This window comes from Populus trichocarpa, chromosome 12 (assembly GCF_000002775.5).
Source record: "Populus trichocarpa isolate Nisqually-1 chromosome 12, P.trichocarpa_v4.1, whole genome shotgun sequence".
Lineage (NCBI taxonomy): Eukaryota > Viridiplantae > Streptophyta > Magnoliopsida > Malpighiales > Salicaceae > Populus > Populus trichocarpa.
In genome coordinates, this window is record NC_037296.2 from 15,128,422 (window position 1) to 15,140,902 (window position 12,481).

The window sequence follows — 12,481 nt, forward strand, 5'->3', positions numbered from 1 at the left end:
TAAATTATGAAACTCAATTTCTAATCAACACATTGTTGAAAAATGTAATCAAGAAAAATTAATAAAAAATAACATGGGTTAACCTGTCAAGCCCCTGACTTGAGTCATGAGACCGAGATAACCTCATAGAAAATAAATAGAAAAAAAGATCTGAGTCAACCTGGATTAACCTGACAAACCTCGACCAAGGTTATGAGACTGTGATAATTCTACAAAAAGCAAATTAAAACAAGTTATAAAACCTAGTTTTCAATAAACTCAATGTTGAAGGATAAAATTGAAAAAAAAAATCAATCTAAAAACAAGATACAATAAAATGACCCGAGTCTACCAGGGTTAACACGCAAAACATGTGACCCGAGTTATAAGACTAGGATAACCTCTTAAAAAAGCAAACAAAAACAAATCATGAAACTTAATTCATAATCAACTCAATGATGAAATTAAAAAAAAATCAATTAAAAAAAGGCAAAAAAAAGTCAAATGGATTAACCCGCAAAATCCATAACCCGAGTCATGAGATCGAGACAACTTCATAGAAAGCAAACCAAAATAAATCATGAAGCCTAATTTTTAATCAACATAATGTTAAATGATGAAATTAAAAAAAATATATTAATTAAAAAAAAATTCGAGTCAATAGAGTTAACATGTCAAAGTCGTGAAACAGGTTATAAGACCGAGTTAAAGATGTATAAAGCAAACCATAATAAATTATAAGACTCAATATTTAATAAATCAAATGTTAAATAATGAAATTAGAGAGAGAAACATAGATTTAGAAAGAAAAAAAGAACAAAAGCAACAAAAAAAAAAGACACTATTGAAATGAATAGTGTCTTGTGAGGTGGTGCACAGTAGAAACACTACCTCTTTTAGTTTATTGTTAATTAGCTATCTAACCCACTCTCCGCTGCGGGTTGTAAATGTTTTCTTCCAGAAAAATACTGGGTATACATTCTACTTTGATGTGTTTTTTTACATAAAAAAATTCAAAGTAAAAATAAAAAAACATATACAATCGTCCAATTAAATAAATCGATAATCATCTTTGTAAATAAACAAAAAAAGAAGAGGAAGTTAACAACAACCAAAAGAGAAATTAAAAAAATTAAGAAATAAATGTAGATCAAGATATTCAATAATACAAAATAAAATATTTAACCGATTGTTTTTACTAAACTTATTTATTTAAATCAATAAAAGATAAACTCACACAAAAACAACATGTGACCTAAAAGATAAAAACAAATAAAATTAATTGAATAAACTTACACTAAAAAAAATATATAACGAAAGGCCAAACATATTAGAAATATTATTTAAAAATAAATATTTATTTTGAAAAATAAATTTCATTTTTATATATTAAAAAAATTATAGATGAATTAGAATAATATCTTAAAAATCAAACACAAACAAAACAATTTAAAAAAAAAACTTGTATTAAAAAAAGACAAGCAAAACTCGTGACTTAAGATATGAGACTGAGATAAACTCATAGAAAATAAATTGAAGATAATCACAAAACCTATATTTAAAAAAAAAACTAATACAGAACAATAAGATCATACAAAGTTGAATCCCCAACAAATTAAATGTCAAAAGAAGAAACCAGGAAACAAAATCAATTACACAAAATGATCTAAATAAAATGAGGATGAAAATAAAATAAAATAAAATAAAAACATATGAGAAATGTAATTGAAGAACTAAATTGAAAAAAAAAAACAAAACAAAACTTCTATAAAAGGAATAAGAACGAAGTAAGAAATTAAAAGAATGAAGACTAAAATAGAAAAAACAAAAAAACAAAGAGAACAATCATGCATTTTATCTGGTAGGAGAGGTAAAAGAAAGAGAGAAAAAACTACTAGCAACAATTTGACCACCATATGTCGTGACGCAGCACACCATGTGAAAGAGAACATGGTGGCGCAACCAAAGAGACGACAAAAGATTAGGTTTGGCCACCAGGTGGTGTCAAACATGCCGCTTAAATGACGTGAATGTCATTCACTCATTGGCGCATGCCTAGCACGCGAAAGCAGCTTTTTTATTAAAAAAAAATTAAAAGTCAAGGTGAAAATACAAAAACACTCATCATGACCTTGTTAATTATCCAAAAACCTGTGTGAAAGTATAAATATATCCCTAAATAAAAACCTTATTTTTTATCTTTTCTAAGATCAAATTCGTATTTTTATTGTACATGAAGAATGGTAAAACCCAGAAAACCCTAGCCCAACAACCCAATTGTTTTTTATCCTTGGAGTAAATAAATATTTTTACTGGTTAAAATATTATGAAAAATGAAGAGAATTCTTGGTCAACAGTTCTAGATTTTACTGATTTCGAGAGTAAAAACATATTTTTACTGTGTAAAAATTAAAAAAAAAAACTTAAATACCCTGAATAATTTTTTAATAACCAATAAATAAGGAGAAAAAATCAAAGCACCCTCACAACCAACGTCACCGTTTCTTCCGCTTAAAGGAAAAATTTTAATTTGACTAGTAATCCATGTGTCTATTGTTACGGTGAAACAGTCACATCATATATATTTTGTTAAATTTAATATGGTAGGCCCAAAACTTGCCTACTTGTCAATCAATGGCCCCACCTCAAGGATTTCTTACAACTACAAGTTTCTCCTTCTGATCCAGCGGGTTACTTGTGTCTTGGTGATTGGTGTTTTGTTTCTTGAAATCAACGACTAGTTTGCTTCCCTTCTGAATATTTGCCCCCACCATAAGGAATTAAATCTACTCTGCCAAGCTCTCCATGCATGGTTCCTGTACAAGTGCGCTGGAAGTCTAAGAGAAGGCACAACTTGCAAGTTATAATAATGAAATTAGAAACTGGGTTGAGGTAAGCACTACTGCACATTAGAGCCCTTAAATCATTGCTTGCCTCAATTTTCCTCTCCAAGTTATAATCAATAGCTTCCTCTGTGTCCTGGGGCAACTATTGCACGACAGTGAGCCTCAAAAATCTCATGGAGGTATCCTATGATTTGAAGTGTGGTGGGGATTCATTTAATGGATATTTATTTGAATATGTATCGTATCTTTTAATATATTTTCTTGAAGAAAGTATAATTTAGACTGTTTATAAATCTATATCATTGTTTGGTTGTTAAACCAACCCGGCTCATCGGAGGATCTAGAATCGGACTTAGATCAAGTTTTACAATAAATAAAAAGGTTTATTTTGGGTAACCTAGTCAAAACTCAGTTGACTCACAACTCTATTTTAACTTCTTTTTTAAAAAAAAATTAAATTAATCATAGTTAATCCGATTTAATCACCACCCAAGAGGGTTGCACAGATACACCAACTAAAGCCAACTGTTTGACCACAGTTATGGCTCTTTAACTCTTTTGAAGAAGGAAATTTCGCTTTCTTTGTGCTGGCAGTTTGAAGGTGATCATCGAGCTATCTCATCAAACTTCAATATCAAATGCGTACACTTTATTTATTGCTTTGTTCCCTCAATGCAAAGGCAGTGCGCAGGATTTGTCTCGTAATTCCTGCCCTGCCAGCTAATTTCATGTTTAATACCTCAAATCATTTCCTATTGCCAGATTTCAACTCTCTCGATCATGGGAAATTAAAAAAAGAAATTATGAAATATTAGTTAAAGCATGAATGATCCATCTCTAACCAGATCGAAGAGATGATATCAATCTACGTAGATGCGAAAATTAGTTCCAGCAACTGATTTTGTACTTAGATGAAGACAATCTTACAAAGAAAAATCAAATGAATTGTAGGGCTTTCAACATGCACTCATTACCCCAATCCTAATGGTCAGAGCAGTTAGAGATGAATCATTTTGTTTCTTGAAAAACTTGGCCATTTCTTTTAACCCTTTTACGGGAACTCGTGGTTGTCAATTATATGAGGCAGGGCTAATAGAAAATGGGTTTTCATGTCTTTCAAATATGATTGATTGTTAATTTTGGCCCTATCGTCCTTCCCATCAGGCTGCCTGATCCCCTTATAAGTAGACATTAGACCCACTAGAATTACTCAAAGCTGCCTGTTTCCTCTGCCTGAAAACCCTCTCAAAGAAGCTCCTTCTCAACAGCCTCCCTCATCAAGACTCAAATCATGAGGACTTATAGCCCTTTACTTTCGCTTCTAGTTTTCAGTACAATCTTGCTAGCCTCGCTCCATTCTTCTACTTGTAGGCATGTCAGCTGGACTACCTATGAAGAAAAACAGCAAATTAACACCAAGTATCCTCTTCCATTTCCACAGTATGATCTGCCTGGTATTTCTCACACCGTGAAATCCAAAGATGACAAGGTCAACAAATTGTTTGGAGGATCTCATAAGGCTGTCCCAGGTGGACCTAATCCACTTCATAATTGATTTGGATTTCTCAATTTTTGTAATCTGTTTCCATGAGAAGCTCCCAGTGTTGTCCTGGAGACAGAAAAATGCACTTGGTTCTTGTCAAGAATGAAAGAACCTTTGTGGTTCTTTCATTCTTTCCTTGAACCAAAGTTAGATTCAGTTGTAAGAGTACATCATGGATTAATTACCATGTTGAAGTTGTGTAGTGCTAATCTAAGCTCATTTTGTTTCTCACGAGCCTGTTGCAGTAGTAGTAGCAATTGTAAACTGTGCATCGAAGTATGAGGCTCCGTTTCAACCACGTGAAAAGCATCAATTCGATACTTTTGATGGTTGAAACGTGATTTCAAGCTTAGCCAAACGTATATTTAAATGATGATCATACAGTTCAGTCGAAATTATCAACTATATGATCAATTATCTTTTGTTATCTTGGATTGCTTCAAGAAAATTATATATCTAGCAAATATGGTGTTCAGATAGCAAGGAGATAGCCAGTGATCAAAGCACTGATTACCCAAGGGGGCAGTGTAGCCTTTTAGGTGGGACTGGAGAAAAGACTACAAAAACTAGGCTGAGGTTGACAGTTGACTTGTTAGTTGCTAGATTGCAACCTTTTTTCTTCTTTTCTCATCCTTTTCAACCTAGAAAGTGGATCATGCATGCATACAAATCTACTACCTTGTTTAATACTATTTACAAATGTCGAAGACAATCATTCTTGGCATCTTGCATCAGTAATCCATATGGCAGAACACGAGTAGTATCAGCACTTGTTCCAAAAACATTTTAGTATTGGACTGCCGTCTGATAGTTAAACCATGAATTCATATTGGCAGGAAACTGAAATATTCTAGCTATGAACATCCACTCCCGAGTCCCTATCTGCTTGTTGGTAGGATGATGGTCAGATGTGCTTGATGGTATGGAAAACTTAAATGAAACTAACTGGAAATATCTTGAAATTAATCATGTGGATGACTAACTTAACATAGAACAGAAAGATATGAAATCTTCACATTGATCTGTGTTATATATGCATGGTAAACATTATTAAAGAGTAATTTAATTCGGAATAAATGCCCTCCAAGAACTAGCTCAAGGCAGTGAATTAAGTCAGCAGTTAACAAGGTGCATCATAACAAGTCCCGAGGGGTAGTTCTTGTGATCAAGGAGGTTTGTTCCATCTCTGAACTTTTTGAAGACGATCTTTAAAACCAGCATCTAAGAGAAATTTATTCTTCCGATTACACCAAACCGATATGAGGACATGCTTTTAGTATTTTTTCGAGAAAAGATTTGATGCAGAAACTGGCTCGAGGATACCATTATCGTCGGGGGGGAAACTGATGCATCATATTGAGCTCAATTCTAGACAGGATAAGTTGTCCGAACCCATTTTTCTTATTCACAGTTCACCAACTATATTATAAGATTGGTACAAGTGTCATGCTCTGTTACTTTCTGCATCATCTTCATCTTAGAGATTGGTTATTAATTTATTTTTTCCCTAGCAAAAGCCCACCCTATGTGTAGTGGGTGCCCACCTACTCCCTCAGCCATCCTCCTGCCTCTTCAAGATTCCGAATTATGCTTCATGCTTGACTAGTCCAACCTCACCAGATTAAATTTTCACAATATTTAAGGTGTTGATTTTCGTGTAACCTTTTATGTTTATTTCATTCATAATAGAAAAATTGCCGCAGGTCAAATCACTTCACACGCAAAAAAAAACTGTGAATCGACTTCATTTCTAGCTGTGTCGATTGATCCTTATGTCATCTTGTCCTGGCTAAGTTGGCGAAGCCTGCACGCTGACACAATCAACTTGGAGTTATCAGGTTTAACAAATACAAAGCCGGTGAACTGGTGATCTCTACTTTGTTTCCCTAATCTACAGATTTCACGTCTCGCAGTGTAATGTTTTTAAAATTCAATAATTCATAAAATTGATCGCAAAAAATAACACATCGAGAGTTTATACAAGTAGCTAAACCAATCTAGTTTATATAGGAGAAACTAAACTGAAATTAACTAGTAAAAAACATAAAAAAGAAATTCAAAAATAGATAGGGAGATAAAGAAAATTAAAAAAAGTAGCATCTTCTAATTTTCATCTAGGGAAAAGGCACTTAGAATACTCTGACAAAATTTAAACGCGATTCAAATTTTAAAGAAAAAAATTAAATTCATTTTAACGCGTTCAAACTTCTTCTTCTTGGACTTAATTTTATCCGGAAAATTTGGAAGCATTGCATATTGCCTTTTTGCGAGACAACAACAGAGAGCATATACCATTCTTTTTCTTAACAAAAACATTACATTGTAACAAAATATTGTGGATTTTAGCGTTTAAATTATGATATATGTACTAATAAACCTCCAAGTGGCATGAAGGGTCAACACTCAACACCAGTAGTATTCTGATAAATTATACCAAAATTGGCGTGTGCATTCCGTAGTCAGCCTAATTACGGAGAAAAATATTTTATTCAGGAAAGGCCTTAAGACTCTTTTCAGAAAACTATAAATAATTAGGTGAAAGTCATGCTTTTTGCTTCGCAAAGTGTTCTACCACACAAAGTCTTCTTGTAGGACTTGAAAATCTGCCATGTTTAACCAGCCTGGGACCTGTTTTCGATCCATTAATTAGGTTTTGAGATTCAATTCTTGCATGTATTTTCAGGAGAAATTTTTCCTTTAAGTGAGTACTGTAAGGCTCGGTGCCTTTCTCAGGGTGCTATTTAACTTCTTGAAAGAAATCATCATCAGCTTGTGTTGCTCATGGGGACCGAATCGATCAACACTACATGCATATGTAATAACATTGCGCAGCTTCGGTTTAACTTATTTTTTAAGTATTTTATTTTTTTCATTTGAAAAGATATTAAATCGATGTATTAATATAAATAAATAAATAAAACATCATTTTAATATATTTTCAATTAATGTTTTTAAAAAAATATCTACATGCTACAGTACCAGACACACATCCAATTTATATAATAATTTTCAAAATTCAAACTCATTTTGACTTGCTCAAATGTCAACATGTGATTTGAGAGAGTTAAGCCAGATGTGCCCTCAACGAAGTATTTGAAAAATTCTGGATTGATAATGTATGAATGTCAAATGTTGAAGAAAAAAAAAAGAGGCCTGGCCTGACAATTGACATGGCTCCCCTATAAATAAACTTAAGAACCTGCCTCACCAGACACAAAAACAAGAAGACTGCCTTGTTCCTTCTTCTATAAAAATCCATTATCCCGTCTATCAACCTCTCTATCCCCACCATTCACATCATGAAAAATAAAAATTCTCAACTGTTCCTCATTTTCCTGATGGTGTTCCTGGTACTAGTCCATGGCACCACTTGCCGCGATATCAAACGATCTATCGGAAACGGAGAAATAGAACAAGGGTCCGAAACCAAACATTCTTCTACGTTTCTACAAGCCCGTTCTGCCATTTTTAAGGCTTCAGAATCCAGCAATAACAAGATCAAGGAAGTTCACTCGGTATCACGCAGGCTTGTTCCTAGTGGACCAAACCCACTTCACAATTGATTGGATCAACATGATTCCATTCTGTTCTCATTTATTGAACTACAAAATACTGTTTTTTTTCTTAGTTTTTTAGAATAATCTACGCATAATTTCCCATGTTAGATCATTTCTATACATCCAGTTTTGAAGACTACTATATTAAAGCTTTTTTTTCTTGGTGAGGACTATACAATCTTAGTGCCTGTTTAGGAATGACAGCGAACCTGTATTTTTAAATGAAAAGCATTAATTTTGATGCTTGCACGCAGGTACAGGTGCAACCTCGTTCCGAACGGAGCATTACTAGAATAATGGATTTCAAGAAGTAGCTAGATAATTCTGTTTTGACCAAAATTATTGATCTTTGTATTGGTTTAATTATTTATGAATAGGTTTATTATCCTATGCTATGATATTCCTTTGCAGCAAGATTCTCTGGATGATCATGAACAACTCTTGAATTGTTTTGTTTTTCAAATGCTTGCAGCCATTGTTCCTGGCCTCCTGCCCTCAGTTCATGTACCTAGATTACTCACAACTGCATCTTTCCTATTTTTTTATTTTCCTCACCATGTTCTTATTTGTTAAGTACATTGGCTCACTACATAAGGGCCCATTATGCATTTGAAAACTACTCAAACATGCTTCAACATGCTCGTTCATCAAATTGCATGTCATTTTCAATCCCAGAACCCAAATTGCCCCAGGAGCCTCTTGCATCAAATATCTTGATCCATGGAGCTAGGGTTTATAAACTTGGATAGACAGCAAGCCAACCCGAGACCTGGATCGTTTTAAATTGAAAACAGAGAAGTGACCCGGCCTGATCCGGTCAAAAACTTGAGTCAACCTATGACCTAGTAAACTCGAATAAAACCCTGTCATTAACTCGTTGATTTTTTTTAAAGAATCTAGTTGAAACAACATTGTTTTGATTTAAAAAAAATAAGATCAACTCGGATTAAGCTTCTTAATTTGTGGTTCAAATCTTACTACTGAGTTAATAATTATATAACGAAAATATGGTAATAATAATTTTTTTAAAAAAAAAAGAGCAGACGTAGGAGTGCAATTCAATAAGACAAACATATAAAAAAGTAACCAAAAATAGTGAGCTATCAAAATCAATGAAAAAATAAGAGCAATTGATGGAACAAGAAGAGAATCAACGGAAAGAATGAAGAAGGTTTTTTTTTATTATTATTGACTCCTGAAATTGCTCTTTTTGTTTCCGTAATTTATTTTTGATGTGACACATTTGTGTCCAAGTTCGCAGTCCATGGCTTTAATGATATCATCACAAGTACAAATTTATCGAACAGCATTCACGAAGACGAAACATTATTTTGACTTTCCCATAGTATTAAAAATATGATAATTTCATATAATAATCACTTGATTTAATTGTTTTTTAAATATAATTTAGTTAGTGATGAGTACCAAAATTTAAAATATTTAAGAATAAGAGTGATATATTAGATGATTGGTTCATTTTTTAATTTAAGTAATATGATTTATATTTTATAGTCAAAGTATCTGATGACCTATATAAAAGGTCTAGAGGATTTGTAAGTAGTAGTAGGTGATGTTTGGTAATGCAGGTAACCAGTAACTGTGGTAGTAGCAGGTGGTGACTGATAACTCAGATGACCATGGGTGGTACCTGTAAAAAGTTATTTTTGATAGATGTGATGAGTCTTTAATGGTAAAGTCAATAGCTTTGTGGAGAGAGAAAATGCGATGATATTTTAGAGATATAAACTCTGAAAATATGTATGCTAAAAATATTGAAAATAAAGAAATTGTGAACTTTTGACTTGAAGGATTCATAGTGTATTTATAACTCATGAATCCTTTTCTTTTATGGGAAGGGGGTTGAAGTGTAATTTCATCCTTGTGATATTTTGAGTTATATTCTACTCAAAATAATACATATTGGATCAATATAAAAATATTGAGGAACCCACGTAGGGTTCGAGAAAAATTTTATGGTGAGTGTTAGGCTTAGGCAAGGTGCCCGGGCCATTAAAGGTGAAAGTAGGTCTAGACACGCTACCTGGATTCAAACATGCTAGGCTCAGGCGTAATAGCTCGAGTCCACAAGGGCAATGAGATGCATGCCTAGCACTAGCTGGGCATACGCCCACTGAGGTGCACTGGGTGTGCATGCACTATATAATGCTCATGCACTAGGCATTCATGCGCCCATGTTCCTAGTGTTTAGGCTCATGTTCCTTACTCGAATCCATGTTTTTTGGATTTTTTTTCTCTTTGAAAGGATATCTTTAAATTTATTTGGGAGATATTTTTAGTTCATTTTATTTAGATCCTTCAGTTAGTGTCCTGAAATAGAAAGAATAATATGTAAAAAAAAAAAAAAATATATTTGAATTAAAACACAAAAATATAAATATAAATAAATAGAAAGTTTTAAAATGAAATTTTATACTCTCAAAATAATAAAGAATACAAAATGTCGAGTCTCCTCTACCCTCATTGTTTTTGTTTAAAGTGGAAAGAATGTGTAGGTATTGTTAATAATTTTATTTTATTTTTGGATGATTCCTCCTCTAATCCGTACCATCAAAGGCTAAAACTTATGTCTAATTCAATCTAACTTGTACAAAATCTTGATCTAAAAAAGCTGTAACTATCTACTACGATATCCTTATTTTCACACATTAAATCTAAATCTCTTTCAATTAATATGTTTAAATCGATTATTTAGACATTAACTATCTAGTACTCATCTCTTTTATCAATCCGGCTCAAAAGGCTGTCCTTCCTCCGAGCCTGCAGGCCCAAAAGACACATCCTGTTGGTAAATACTAAAGGCCCAAAAGACACATACTAAAGGCCCGAGGCCCGATTTCTGTTTGTCTGATGAGTCAACCTGGTCTTGGAACGAGTACAAGTGTTGCTAGATATCTCAGCAAGGCTAAAGCATAATGTCAAAAGTCTCCAACCCCATCTTAAGCTTGAAGTCTTGCCGATGATTGGCTTAAAGTCATTACAATTATTACAAATAAAACTAAGAGATAATAGTAGTTTCATGTAGATTTTGCACAGTATAATTCAAGTAAAATAATTAAAAAAAATTAAATAGTTAAACAAATACAGAGATAATTTTGTATTTTTATATCTTTATTACATAGTGTAATTACTTTTATATCCTTAATAAAACAGGGTTTTTTTAAAAAAAAAATTCATATTTTTTATACAATTTAATTACCCTATAGCCCTTGGGATCAACTTTTTTTTTTGGTCTAACGTAAAGGGGTATTTTTCAATTTCTTGACCTCGGTTTTTTTACAATTATACCTCGTTTTTTTTACAATTATCACGTGGAGTCATGGGTGTTATAATCTTTTTATAAATCAATAAAAAAAAAATAACTAAATCAGTTAAGAAAAAGTGGTTGTGTTAACTGCAAGGACACGGCGGAGCTCCGATAATTTTTCTCTTCCCCTCTCTTTTCTCTCTCCTCCACCCTAAAAAGTGTGATGGTCTTGCAAAATTACAAAGTAGTCCTTGATCTTTTAATTGTATTGAATTTAATTTAGTTATTTTTCAATTTGATTCATTGGCATTTGATTTTTTTTTTTTAAATTTGATCTTTATTCTTTTTATTTCTATTTATTTTGCTTTTAATCTTTTTTCTAATTGGATTTTATTTTTCAATTTTATCCTTCATCATTTGATTTTAATTTTTTTTTAATTTCATCCTCGTTTTTATGATTGGAATTCCTTTTATTTTGAGTTATCTTCTTGATTGACTATTTTTGTTTATGGCAATTTTCATAACTCATTGTTTAATATCATTGATTTTTCATATTATATTTGTGTTTTTTTATCAAGCTTTTATAACCTAGCTCATGAGTCAACCCTTATCATGTCTCAGGTTACGGGTTAGGTCAAATGATCAAGATTACTAGAGTTAATCGAATTTTTTTTATTGTGTAGGAAGTACAAATGACATTATTTTGATAAACAATATTGGTAAAAAAAATTAATAGGTGTTGACATGATTTTTCAATAGTTAATTGCTTGATTTTTTATTTAGCTAAAAAAGTAAAAATAATATTATTTTAATAAAAAAATAATTGAGAAAAAAAATTCAATTATAATCCTCTTTCTTTTGATTGGTTTTTCTTTATTTTAGATTTTTTTTTCATCTATTTCCATTTGATTTTGTTTTATTTATATATCAAATATTGTACTTAGTCTCTTGGTTGTTGCTTTTTTTTTTTAACCTTTTCTTGGCTTGTTTTATTTTTTCTTTCAATTTCGTCCCTTAACATTTTATTTTTATTTCTCTTTTTTTTTCTGGATTTAGTCCTTATTTTTTTAATTGCTCTTTTTTAATCATTTTTATTTAATTTTATTTTAATTTTGTCCATCAACATTTTATTTCATTTGTTTTTTTAATCCAATCTTGATTCTTATTCTTTTAATTTTTCTTTTTTTATCCTTGTTTTATTTTATTTTTCGATTAAGTCCTTCATTATTTTCTTTCATTAGTTTTTATACTAGGTTTGGTCATCATTATTTTTATTACTATTTGTTTTCTT